Source organism: Mus pahari, chromosome 14 (genome assembly GCF_900095145.1).
Source record: "Mus pahari chromosome 14, PAHARI_EIJ_v1.1, whole genome shotgun sequence".
NCBI classification, from domain to species: domain Eukaryota; kingdom Metazoa; phylum Chordata; class Mammalia; order Rodentia; family Muridae; genus Mus; species Mus pahari.
The window spans coordinates 87,196,886-87,210,639 of record NC_034603.1 but is presented as its reverse complement, the minus strand read 5'-3'; positions in this window follow the sequence as shown (position 1 = coordinate 87,210,639).

Sequence of the window (13,754 nt, the reverse complement as noted above, 5' to 3'; positions counted from 1 at the left end):
AACTCAGAGCACACTTATGCTTAGGGCCTGGGCACACGGGGAGGCTGAGGCCAGCCTCGGGGTTTGGATCCCAGGTTTGGCCTGGCTCTGACCTCAAGTGTGCTTCCTGTTGGGCTGACAAGATGACTTAACAGGCAAAACACCACAGGAGCCTGTCAACCTGAGTCTCCAGAACCCACCTGTCAAAGTCAGGGTCACAGTAGCTGTGGTGAAACCCCATGTCCAAAACACAAGCAGCATGGGGAGGAAAGGGTTTATTCAGTGTATTCTTCCACATCACTAATTGTCACTGAAGAAAGTGAGACAGGAGGTCAGGCAGGGCAGGAACCCGGAGGCGGGAACTGTGAAGCAGAGGCCATGGTGGCGGAGGCTGACTGGCTTGCTCCCATGACTTCCTCAGCCTGCTTTCTTATAGAGCCCCAGGATGGCCCCACCCCCAGTGTGCCGGGTCTTCCCCATCAATTACTAGTTATGAAAATGCCCTATAGGCATGCCTGCAGCCCAGTAGAGGTATTTTTTTTCAATTGGCTCTTTGATGACTGGAACTTGTGTCAAGTTGACATAAACTGGCCAGTACACCAAGTGAAAGGTAGGAGACGGCCAACTCCACAGAGTTGCCCTCTGACCTCTACATGTTCACTGTTGCACAGGCACACACAGCATGCACATACAACAGTTTTTGTTTGTTGGAGGACATTTTGGGGAGAGGGGCGTTAAACAACTATGGGCTGGACCTGGCGCCTATAATTAGTGTTCACAATCTGGAAACTGGGGACTCCCCCGCCACCCCCCCAGAGCAAGTTGGCTAGCTAGACCAGCCATATTGAGGAACCATATTGATTTCAGTGGAGAAACCCTGACTCAAAGGACAGTGTGGGGCGTGACCACAGAAGACTCGCATCAGCATCATGCATCCATGTTTGTGCACATGGGTATGGCCACACCTCCACACATATGTGTGTCCACATATTCTTGAACATATGCATACAAGGGTTCGATTCACAGACACAAGCAAAACAGAAAAATCAAGGAGTGTGCTAGAGTTATGGAATTAGTGGGTTACCTGTATCCGCAAGGTCTGCCTTATTCATTGCATCTTGAGTCACTGGAGCCCTACTGATTTCTTTCCAACTTGTTCTGGAAGTCCAGAGGACAGGACGCTCACATCTCCTACCATATTCACCTCTTTCTTGTTCCAATATGCTTGCTTTTGCTTTGTACATGTCGAGGCTGTGTTAGTAAGTGCCGAGTAACTGAGTTGCTGTGTGTGACCTCTTGCCAGGAGCCATGGCACTTTCTCCCTTGAGGTCCCCTCACCTGACAGTCTATCCATAGCAGCTTTCCTTGTTTGGTGTCTTTCCCCTTCTACCTAACCTTTCCATGGCCTGTAGTTAAGCCGCCTGCAGGCGTGGCCCCAGGTAACATGCAACCCTAGTTTGCTGTAGCTTGTGTCTCTTGATCCAGTGAGTCCACCTGGTTTTTCTTTGTTTTCTGTCTATGTGGCCTAAGCTGAATTTTATTTTAAAGATTTATTTTTATTTCACATGTATGAGTGTGGTATACCATGTGAGGACATAGTGCCTACCAAGACCAGAAGAAGATATCAGATCCCCTGGAACTGGAGTTAGTTACAGACATTGTGAGCCACCCTGAGTGCTGGGAACCAAACTCAGATCTGCAAGAGCAACAAATGCTCTTAACCACCGAGCGAGCCTTTCTCCAGCCCTGTCCTGAGTTCTTGACCCTCCTGCCTGGGCCTCCTAAGTGCTAGGGTTTCAGGTGCATGCCACCATGACATGTCCTAGCAGGTTCAGCAGGGCTGATGTCCTCAGTCTGGCCTGGGTGTAAAGGTGGGCTTCAGTGTGAGCGCTGGCTGGACTTTCTCTTAGCCAAGGTTTCCCCTGAAAGGACTGCAGCCACAGGATCTAACACCTGAGAGACCGTGGTCATCCCATCCCTCACAGCCGCTTACCCCTTGACCAGCCACCAACTGGAAAGTGTGTGGCAGGAAAATGCGCTGTCTTCACACCTGCCTCACAGCCTGCCTTTTCTGGAATCTGAAACTCCATGTCTGAAATGCTTAATCTAACCTGTGGTGGATGTTCAGTGCGCTGAGAGACAGGAAATTCAGGGAAACAGAGGCCTGGTGAGATTCGAGAAAGGTGAAGTAATGGTCAACTTCATTGTCCTGTGACCTCAGAGGGGACCATGAACAGAGCTCTCCATGCAGCCTGGAGGAGCTGAGGTAGAGCCCTGCAGAGGCCCTGGGACAAGGTGAACCTAGTAGAGCCGTAGAGGAAGCCACTCACCCCACTTGTTCAGCTGACACTTCTGGACAACCAGAGCAGACAGGAGCTATCGGCATGCAGATGGGGTTTTCACCGTGAGGCAGAGCCCATGGAGGGGGTGAGTGTGGGTAGGACAGAGGCCCAAGAACTGGATAGCAGGGTTCTTGCCAGGCCTAGGAATCTAAAAGAGCTGACAGCTGACTCCCGGGCTGCAGGTTTCACACTTCATACACCACTTGGCTGCATCTGAGCCTGCACGCACCTGTGTGTACCAACCGTGCATGCCACCATGACTACCAGACAGGCTCAGGAAAGACGAGGGAAGGCAACTTAAAGCGTTGAAGATCAGGCTGAGGCCAGTGTCAGTGCCAGTGTCCCCAGCCAGAGATGGGATTCCCTTCAGGGTGCCCACAGTGACATGGGAACAAAGGGTTGGAGAAAGGACAGGTGGACATGCCCAGTAGAAAGTTGATCTTTCCCCCTCTGCTCAAGTTTGCACTCCCAACACAAACACACATAAGACAGCATTCATTTAAGTTTTTCTGTTTTTCCTGGCACATGGCACCCTCTCTGCTCCCTGCTGGAACTGCCCCTGGCATTGTCCACTGGGGCAGAGGCTCGCTGTGCTGCCATGAGGACCTGGCAAGTCAGGGGCTCATCGTGGTGCTATTACTTGGTTGGGATTTTTTTCCCCCTTGATCAATTTAGAAAAAAAAGTTGGTTTCTGTTTGTTTTTCTGAGACAGGGTTTCTGTGTAGCCCTGGCTGTCCTGGAACTCACTCTGTAGTCCAGGCTGGCCTCAAACTCACAGATATCTGCCCAGCAAGTGCTGGGATTAAAAGCGTGCCCACCCCTGCCCAGCTGATCGATTTAGAAAGTTGTAAAACAGAAAAACGATTTGTAGGAAGTACCCTGGTTTTGTGAGATAGGCCTTTTACTTCCCAGATGTGGTGAAAGATGCCTCTTGTGTGAGAAAGGCACACTTGGTGGCAGCTGAGAGGCGCAGGCTGAAGCTCCCCTTCAACATTTATGAGCAAGTCCCCTAGGCTCTTCAGAGACACTCAAGGACGCACAGCAGACCCTTCTGAAGAGGTGCCTTGTAATCACCCCCTTTCTCAGTAGGGAAACTGAGGCATAAAACAGCTGCAAGCCTCAGTAGACCTGGTCAGGAAGTCAGGGATGGGCCACAGTTGGGCAGTGGCACCCTGGGAACTTCGGGCTCAGGGCCACTTCCTATGCCCCCAAATAGGTCCCTAGCAGGCCCTGAGCCTGAGGGCATTGCAAGATGAGCCAGACCTCAGGGCAGCCACGGAGACTCCCGTGCTGGTTCTGTCCAGCAGACCTCCCCAAGCCTATGATACCGATTCCCCTCTGCCCAGAAGCCTCTTGGATTAGGTGAGGACAGCCCATTCCACATCACGGAGATTCACGTTCCCCATCTGTTAGCTGCCGTGAGACTTGAGGTTTGTGCCTGGCAGGTCTTTACCCTGAGGCTCCTTGGCTTGGCCTCCCAGCAGGCCAGTAAGGGTCAGCCAGGCATTAGAAGGGGTAGGCATGGCAGCTGTGTGGGCAGACACTGGGTTCTGGCCATTTTTTTGGCTACCACTGTTACCTGATCTCATTCCACACTAAGAAGTGCTCTTGTCCCTCTCCAGGGTCTGGAAGGTCTTTCAGGTGATGCTCTGAGCTGCCCAGAGGCAGCCCAGTGGGTGGCACTGGGTCTAGGGACAGGGAGTACCCAGTCCTACATCCCTTCTCACTGGGCACAATCAAGTTAGGACATAGCACTATGGTGTCTGAGAGTAGCAACTCTGTGTCCTTGTCTGACAGTAATGTGCCCATGGCTAAGCCCATTTTCTTCATCTAGACGGGCAATCTGTGTCTGTCCTGACCCTGGAAGGACAGGTAAGAGGTAAAGGCTGTATGTCCTACCCAGCTGTGACTGTCCCTACCCACCTGGGCTCTCAAACCCACAAACCTCGGTGTGTAGGCTGTGGGGTCACAGACCAAAACAGGTCAGCTGATCTAGGGAGTTGCACAGGACCTGGGCTCTCAGCTTCTCCTGCTGTGGATGCCCGCCTCGCCAGCAAGGAAGACGCGGCACAACAGGATTCTTCTGCACACGTTTACTGGGAGAGCTTGATGGCTGTGGCGAAAGACCCCGAGCCCTAGAACTAGCACTGCTTTTATAGGCCTAGGACTGGCGTGGCCATGTCNGATTGGTTCTGCTTTCAGTCCTTAATTTACATGCCCCAGGACGGGCTGTGACTTGGCGTGAAACCCATTGGCACCTGCGCACATTGGTTGTTTACCCGAAATACACGGGCGGTGACCAGTGGTAGCCAGCGCCATCTTGTAATGGCGTTACGTGGCTTCCCACATCCTGCCTTGATTTCCCCATGGAGAGAGGTGAAAGTGCCATCCTGAGATGGCATGTGTCCCCGCCTGAGAAGAGACCTCACTGCCCCTTCCTTCCTTACAAGGAAGCCATGTCATGCCAGGGCTGTCAAGGCTGACTGGGCCTCCAGTGGGCAGGCATAGCCTGGGGTGGAGGCTGGTTGCAACCCAGACATCCTGTGTCTGTCTGGGTTGTACTCACCAAGTTCTTGAGTTGCACCCCCAAAGGATGATGGGTTCTGGGGTACCCATAGAAACAAGTATTTCTGAACTCCCAGGCTGCAAGATTGGCAAGTGTCATTGGCTCCTTGGCCCTCCAGAAAGTTCACAAGATGGAGCTTTCTAGAACATGTGTGTACCAAGAAGTACTGTCTGTGGTCCTGAGCAGGACTGGCTGGTGGCTGGGGTCATGTCCAGTCTCCTGATATGGCCCCAGATGGGGTCCTACTTCCTAACCCTGGGCATGGACACCCCAGCTGCCATTCGGCCTGGGGAGGAGTTAGACACTGATGACTGTCAGGCCTGGGACTGAGATGGGGATAGGAGGCACGTTGGGTCTCAGGTCCCTGGGGTTAAACCTTTCCTAGAGTGTAGCGACAATTTTGGGATTTTGGTTTCTTTGAAAAACACAGAAATATGGGAATGTATTTTCGGGTTTTTTGTTTGTTTGTTTGTTTGTTTGTTTGAGATAGGGTTTCTCTGTATAGCCCTGGCTGTCCTGGAACTCACTTTGTAGACCAGGCTGGCCTCAAACTCAGAAATCCACCTGCCATGCATTTTCATTTTAATCCCAGGTGTGAGATATGAGGCTGCTTCAGATTGTTCAAAGCAGCTGACTGTGATTTGCCTCGTGCTCTAGCAGGGGTGTGATTTTGCCAGCTGCAGATAGTTTCTGTGGTTGTGTGACATTTGGAATTCTGGGGACTTTTCAGAGGGTACATAAATGTTCAGACCTGAGAGAGGTGGTGGGTTGTTGGTTGTTGTTGGTCTCGGTTTGTTAAGCAGTTGTACACAAAGAAGAAACAAGAAGGAATTAGATATCCTGATAGCGAAGATCAAACTTCATCAGCAACTCAATGCCCCTAATCAGCAGGAAGTAGTCTAATGATGATGTCACCACCTTCCTGACTCCTGACTATTCAGAGATCTCTGTCATTTCCTCTCTATCCTTTTTTCCCCCTCTCTTACCTAGCTTTAAGGGTAGAAAGAGTAGAAAGTGGTGGAGAAGGGTGGAAGAAAGAAGAACCTACAAAGTAGCCAAAACCAAGACATTGTAACAAGTTACAAGACATGGTCAGTGAGGAGCTGTTCTGCTGGTGGGAATGCCTGTCCAGTCATGAGACTTGTCCTCCAGACTGGGTTGCTGAGTAGCCCAGGGGCTCAGTTTTACACCCACCTCTGCTTGGCTCCTTTATATCTTGAGGCTGCAGCTTGTCCCCCACCTATTTCTGGACACTTCAGTTTGTCACTGGCTACTCCAAGGGGCTCCCTGGCACCTGACTCATCCACACTAGTTTGGGGAGCCTGACCATGGGCAGCACCTGGACTCCATGGTGACTGAATGGGAGCATTGACTAAAGCCACAGACTGGAACCCAGACCTGGAGCCCCGGGCTGGATGCAAGGCAAAGGTGCTAGCGGGAGGGGCCGTGTAGTGGGAGCCACCAGAGAGGGACAGACAGGCCTCAGCTGGCGGGCACAGTGCAGAGGAGGGAGGGACTGTGGAAACGTAGATGCCATGTTCAGGTTGAGATCTGGGCCCGGAGGAAAGCTCAGCACAGCAGACTTCCATGACTGAGGAGACGCCCAGATTAAATAGGGATTTGTTCGTTTGTCATATGTCCAGCCACACCCTCTCCCCAGATCGCAGTCACTCCTGTCCCCTGACCCCAGCCCCCAGAAAAGAGGCTCCTGGCTGTCTGTGAACAGGAGTTACTCATCACCTTCTGCCAGATGGCTTCACCGTGCGTGGAGCCTGGAACAGAGCCTGGCGCCTATCTGTGGTCACTCTGAGCTGGCAGGAAGTAGAGGGAGGGAAGCCGGGCTGTGTCCCTGAAAGCATGTAGCTTTCCATCAGAGGTCCCTGGCTCATGGGTGACATACAAGCTGTGGTACAATGAAGGAGACGTTCATTTCGATCTGGCCACAGCAGATGAGAGTGAAGGTGTGCCCGCCATTGTTGGGCCATGTCTCCCCGCCCACCTCAGAAATCCTCACAGTAGCCCCCAGGCAGAGCCCACCTGTGCCCTTGTTCAGGAGACTACAGGAAGGTAAGAAGAAACCCCCCATAACTGGGGTCCCTGTGGAGACTGAGGCTCGGTGGTGAAGGGAGCCGCCACCTAGGGTTGCAAGGAAGACTTCAAGGACAGTGCAGAACAGGGTATGGGACACCAGTTGTTCCTGCAGCTCTCTTTACCAAGAGTCGAGCTGCTCTGTCATAGCAGGGACATGGGATTTAGGTTTCAGTGAGACCAGAGCATAGACTAGCAGTTCTCAAGATATGTTTGCACCACCATCTTGGCTCCAGTCTGCTGCAAAGAGCCCGTCAGCCTCCTCTGGCCACCATGGGCTTCAGCCTGTTCTTCTCACAGAGTGAGATTCCTGTGAAAGTTCCAGTTCCCCAGGAAGTTTCTTGTGTCACACTGTGATAGCCAACTGGAGGGTCACAAATGTCTCTTTAGAATATCAATATGTCCACCCCTGCCAGGCTGGCTACAATCTACTGCTTCTTAAATGCAAGCCTTTGCCACGGACTGCTGTACCTTGATACACTGTATCCTGTATCTCTTTGAAGAAAAGCCACAATAAATCCTTCCTCCCTATGTGGCTTATCCTTAGGGTTTTGGACACAGCAACAAGAAAAGTTAACAGATCATCTTCCTTTTTAAACATCAGCTCCACCTGCTCAGCAGTCAGGGAAGCCGGCTCACCTTTCTGCGTGAGTAATCTGTCCCTGTTAGATGCTACATTCTTCACCCTTCCTGCAGGCCCCAGAAACCGCCTTCTACTCTATGCTTTAGGAGTGTGGCAATCCTGGGCACAGGTGTGCCCACATAGGTAGATGTATGGCACTTTTGTGGTTAGCTCTTTTCCTTTGTCATGATATTCTCAGGACTTACTTATGTGCTAGTACGTGTCAGAATTATTTTAAAGATTTCATTTGTATTTATGTTGGTGGGGGATGTGTCTGTGGAAACTAGAAGACAGCATAGGACCCTCTAGAACTGGAGTGACAGAAGGCTGTGAGTCCCCTGATCACCAGATGAAGGTGCTGGCAGCTCAGCCCTTTGAAAGAGCAGCAAATGCGCTTCATTACTGAGTTATTTCTCCAGAACCAAGCAATATAATTGATTTGGTTTTTTTTTTTTGCAAGTTTGTCTTTTTATTTTTTATTTTTTTAAGATTTATTTATTGTATCTTAAGTACACTGTAGCTGACTTCAGACACACCAGAAGAGGGCATCAGATTTCATTACGGGTGGTTGTGAGCCACCATGTGGTTACTGGGATTTGAACTCTGGACCTTTGGAAGAGCAGTCAGTGCTCTTAACCGCTAATCTCTCCAGCCCCCTGTCTTTTTATTTTTTTTAAAGCTGGGGACTGAACCAGGGTCTTGAGCTTGCTAAGTGGGGAGTCTGCCACAGAACTAAGCCCCCAGCCCCTCAGCTTTGCTTTTAAGGCCAAATGAGATTCCACTGCATGGACAACCACATTTTGTTTATTATCCACTGTCCATTGACAGACATTGAGATTTTCTGTACCCGTTGGCTCCAGGAACATGGTGGCCTGCATGTCCTTGAGTCTATTTTTACTTGTTTGAGAGATATGCTTAGAAGTAAAATTACTGATAGTTTAGTAATTCAAAATTCAGTGTCTGGAGAGATGCAGGGTTCTCTTTTACACCAGCTACACCAGCTCACAATCCTACCGGCAGCATCCAGGGCTCCGTTGTCCACAGCTGGCCCACACTTGTTAGTTCCTGTTTTGTTTGTTGTTTGTTTGTTTTGAGAAACCACCTGGCGGGAGGAGGCGGGATCTTTCATCACGTTTGCTCGTTGCTCTTCCCTTGTGATTGGTGGTGCTGGGCGTCCGCCGTTGCTCTTCCCTTGTGATTGGTGGTGCTGGGCGTCTGTCTTGTGCTTTCAGGTGCTTGTTTTCTAGCATTTTTCAGTCTTACCACTCCAGGCTATTCTGGTCTTTGCCCATTTTGCCTTCTCTGTTTGGTTTTCTTATTTAAATATTTAAGGGCTGGGGAGATGGTTCATCCATTAAGAGCACTGACTGCTCTTCCAGAGGTCCTGAGTTCAATTCCCAACAACCACATGGTGGGTCACAACCATCTGTAATGGGATCTGATGCCCTCTTCTGGTGTGTCTGAAGACAGCTAACTAGCTACAGTGTACTCATATATAAATAAATCTATTTTTGTTTGTTTGTTTTTTTTTTTTTTTTGGTTTTTTGAGATAGGGTTTCTCTGTATAGCCCTAGCTGTCCTGGAACTCACTTTGTAGACCAGGCTGGCCTCAAACTCAGAAATCCGCTTGCCTCTGCCTCCCAAGTGCTGGGATTAAAGGCATGTGCCACCGCTGCCCGGCAAATAAATCTTTAAAATGTTTATTGTTATTATTTCAATTTATCCTTTGACAACTCCATACACATGTATAATATATTTTGACCAGGATCATGCCCCATTCATCCCCAATGCTGTCTTCCCTCTCCTACCCTTGGAACCTTTCTTACCAACATTTCCTCCACCCCCACCTCCACTCATGTGTTTGTTTGTTTCCAGACAAGGTCTCTCTGTGTAGCCCTGGCTGTCTTGGCACTGGCTCTGTAGACCAAGCTGGCCTTGAACTCAAGAGATGCGATTCCTCTGCATCCTGAGAGCTGGGATTAAAGGCAAGCGCCACCAGACTCAAGTGCCTCACTGATGTGCATACATCCACACACTTTCGTGCACACTTTCATGCACATACACGTGCACACACATGCACGCAGACACACACACACATGTATGAGCATGCATATCCAAGTGCACACACACGTATGCTTTCATGCATACTTTCATGCACAGACAGGTACACACACAAGCATGTACACCACACACACACACCGATACAGCCCCACCCAACTGTGGAATTTCTTTTGCCGCTGGAAGGAGTCAGTCTGCAATATGCTGCCATGCGAAAGAGCCTTGGGAATTCCACACTGAGCAAAAGAAGCCAGACAGGAAACACGACATGCTATAGGACTCTATTTTTAAGTAATGTCCAGAATAGGCAAATCCACAGGGACTGAGCAGGGGTCACAGCTGTTTGGGGCTCAGGGAGGGGGATGGGCCATGGGTGTTTCCCGGGGGCAGTTTCTTTCTGGAAGAGAGGACTGCTCTGCAGCGGGCAGTGGTAATGGTCACACAGTGGTCTAGATGAGTAAACACTACTGGTGCCTTTGCCTTAAGTTAGTTAATACTATGTCCTGTGGATTTCACCACATAGTATGCACAGTGGGGAGGGATAATTTATCCCCTTATATTAGTTTAGTTTAGGCTGGCCTGTATGCACCACTATGCCTGATTTACAAGGCCCTTGTGCATGTGAGGCACACACTCCACCAACTAAACACACCCCTTAGTTTATTAGTTTATTGTCGTTTACTTGAGATGGTGTCCTACTGTGTAGCTCTGGGCAGTCTGAAGCTCACTCTGTAGAACAGGCTGGCCTCGAACTGGAAGCAATCCTTCTGGTTTGTTCCATCAACTTAGTGCTGTGATTACAGGTGTCCAACAATGTGCCAGACTGATGTTTTCAGTAGCATAAAAGCCAAAGAAATAAGTATCTCCAAGAGATGCTGTAGCGTAGCACCTGGCCTGGCCAAGGGAGCCTGGGAGGGAATGGTCTCAGGGAGGGGAGGCAAGAGCCAGGAGCCAGGAGCCAGGCCATGCTTCAAGGATTCTAGAACTGACGCAGCAGCCCAAGTGGACACTCCCTTGGGGGCCCTCTGCTCTGTGCCCGCCCTGGCCTTGGCTTACGAGAGCCACAGGAACCGTAGCCGTGGTAACACGCCACTATTATTTCCCTGTCCCCTTGGAGAGGCTGTTAGGAAGCTCATACTGCCCACTCTCTTGCCTGGACCAGCAGCAGGTGCAGCCTGCCTCCCAGCCCCCGTGTCCCCAGCAGCCTGCCCTGCACGGATTGGAGCCTGAAGGAGAAAGAGCTCTTTCCTAGGAGCCATTTTTATGCAAAGACGGCCCTCAAGCCCCAGCCTCAGCCCATGGTTTGTCCTTTGCGGGGGGGGGGGGGAGGGGGGGAAGTGGGCTGGTTCTGAGCTCTGGACAAGAGTTGTACCTTCCTGGGGAGGCCAGGCAACGTTGGCAAGCTGTCACTGCAGTCTGGTGTCTCTGGCCAATGTCAGCCCTTGGCCAAACCACCAGCTTGTTGAGCACAGCTGTGGTAGGTGGGGCCCTTTTCAGGGCAAAAGGCTGTCTCTGAGTGAGACAGGCCCCTCCCCCAAGACAGGAACAGTGAGAGCACAATGCTCACCCTAGCCTTCCATTCATCCTTGCCCATGTTGCAGTGCCTCATTTTCTCTCTGTGTTCCCAGGAGGTTGAGATTGGGATGTACCTGGAGGTGCTGCGCCCTTGGTAGGGTGCGGACCTTCCAGGTAGGGGTGCCCCTGGGGTGTCCATTGTGGTATCCACCATATAGGTTTGTCTGCTGACTCTGGGGAGTCTCGATAACTTGCAGAAATGCTTATGTTGCAGTTTAAATGTTTACAGAATGCCTGGGGGTGGGGGGGTGGCAGGCAGCTCAGTGGCCAAGCACTTGCATAGAATGCAAAAAGCCCTGGGTTTTGACTCTCATTACCTTAGTACTACACACACACACACACACACACACACACACACACATGCTAATCATACACACTCACACATACACATTCATATTCACTCACATACACACACACACACACGCATGCTAATAGTACACACACACATACACATACACATTCATATTCACTCACACACACATACACACAGAGAAAGGGGAGAGGGAGAGATCAGCCTAAGGCAGTCTCTAGATCCAGTGACTGCTGGCTTTGGAAGAGGGTGCACACAGAATACCAGGTAATCACCAAGGCTGAGTTCAGGTCACGCTGGAACCTCCAGCCAAGGAAGGAACACCGGAGTCCCAGGAGACCAAGCAAGGACCCTGGTCAGAAGCTCTTGGAAAGTGTGACCCTCTGGCATCTCAGTGTCACACTTGGGAAAGTGAGTCTGTGGTTCCTGCCACCATATGTGTCCTTTGGCTCTGGCAGTCCCAGGACTGCCTTTTCCCCACGCTCCGTTTCCATGCCTCCTGGGACCCTGTTGGAGCTACTCAGGTCAGAAAGAAGGCAGGATGCAGGAAGGTTTGGAACCTATGCTAATAAAGAATGCTTTTCTTCTTCACTGTGATGGAGCTGTGAAGCCTGGAACACCTGAAAAGGTGATCGAGAGCACCGAGCCTCCCCGGCTGCGGCTGCGTCTCTAGCACAAGCTATCTGCGAACCGCCAGAATGAGGGTGAGTGGTGGCTGTGGCCTCAGGCTCTGGAGGCCCAGCTGCCTCTCTGTTCTCGCAATCACTGAAAAATGGAGTGCTTTACTTGATGTGTTTTTGGTTTTATAAACATCAAAATGGACTCTTTCAGGCATAACTACTCAATTATTAGGCTCCTACAAGCTTTATTGAGATGTCAAAAAACTGTAAGATCAGGCTGGAGAGAATGCTCAGTGGTTAAGAACACTGACTGCTCTTCCAGAGGTCCTGAGTTCAATTCCCAGCAACCACATGATGGCTCACAACCATCTGTAATGGGATCTGATGCTCTCTTCTGGTGTGTCTGAAGATAGTTACAGTGTACTTATATACATAAAATAAATAATTCTTAAACAAAAGAAAACTGCAAGATTCACCGCCACTGTGCTGGCATTTCCAAAAGTGAAGGCACCAAGATCAGATGTTCAAAGTCAAGTTCTTTTATCGCACCTTTAAAGGTACACACCTTTAATCCCAGCAATCAGGAGGCAGAGGCAGGTGATCTCTGTGAGTTCAAGGCCAGCCTGATCTACAAAGTGATTTCAAGGTCAGCCAGGGCTACACAGAGAAACCGCGTCTCAAAACCAAGATGGGTCAGTGGGTATAGGGACTTGCTGCCTGTCGTGGCGACCCAAATCTGACTGCAGGAGCCTACATACTGAATGGAGAGAATAGACCCCTAAAAGCTGTTCTCTGACTTGTACACACGTGCCATGACATGGATACCCATGAGTGTATGTGTCTACACACAATAAGTAAATGTAATTCATAAATGTTTTTGAAGTTGAGATTCAGTAGGGTTTTGTTGTTGTGACAACCTTTGGTTGGTCAGCGCTGTTTGCTGTACTCTCTGGGCTCGTAGCTGTCACTTTTATGTAATTCCAGAACTCTTTTTTTTTTTTTTTTTTTAAATCACCTCCACAATAAGCCTTGTGGTTACCCAGGACTTCCCTTCCCCAGGGATTCCGGCAATCCCCATCTGGCTGGTCTCTGTGGACTAGGCTGCTCTGGACATTCCTGTAAACAGAGTCATGGTCTCTGCGGCCTCCTGCCTGGCCTCTGCACTGAGTAGTCTGTTTTTGTGGTTCATCCCCATTCCTTGCAGCATGTGTATCTGTGTTTCTTTCTTTCTTTTTTTCTTTTCTTTTCTTTTCTTTTCTTTTCTTTTTCTTTTCTTTTTTTTTTTTTGAGACAGGGTTTCTCTGTATAGCCCTGGCTGTCCTGGAACTCACTTTGTAGACCAGGCTGGCCTCTAACTCAGAAATCTGCCTGCCTCTGCCTCCTGAGTGCTGGGATTAAAGGCATGTGCCACAATGCCCAGCTGTATCCGTGTTTCAATTCTGCCCGTGTCTTCCTCTCTCCCATCAGCCTTCCTGCCAGGCCATCTCTGCCTTCCTCCATAGGCATGCCTGTCCCCCCTCCCAGGCATGCTGTCTAGGTCAGCTGCTTCCAGGGACGGTCCCTGTGGCACTCCATGACCCCTTTCATGGAACAG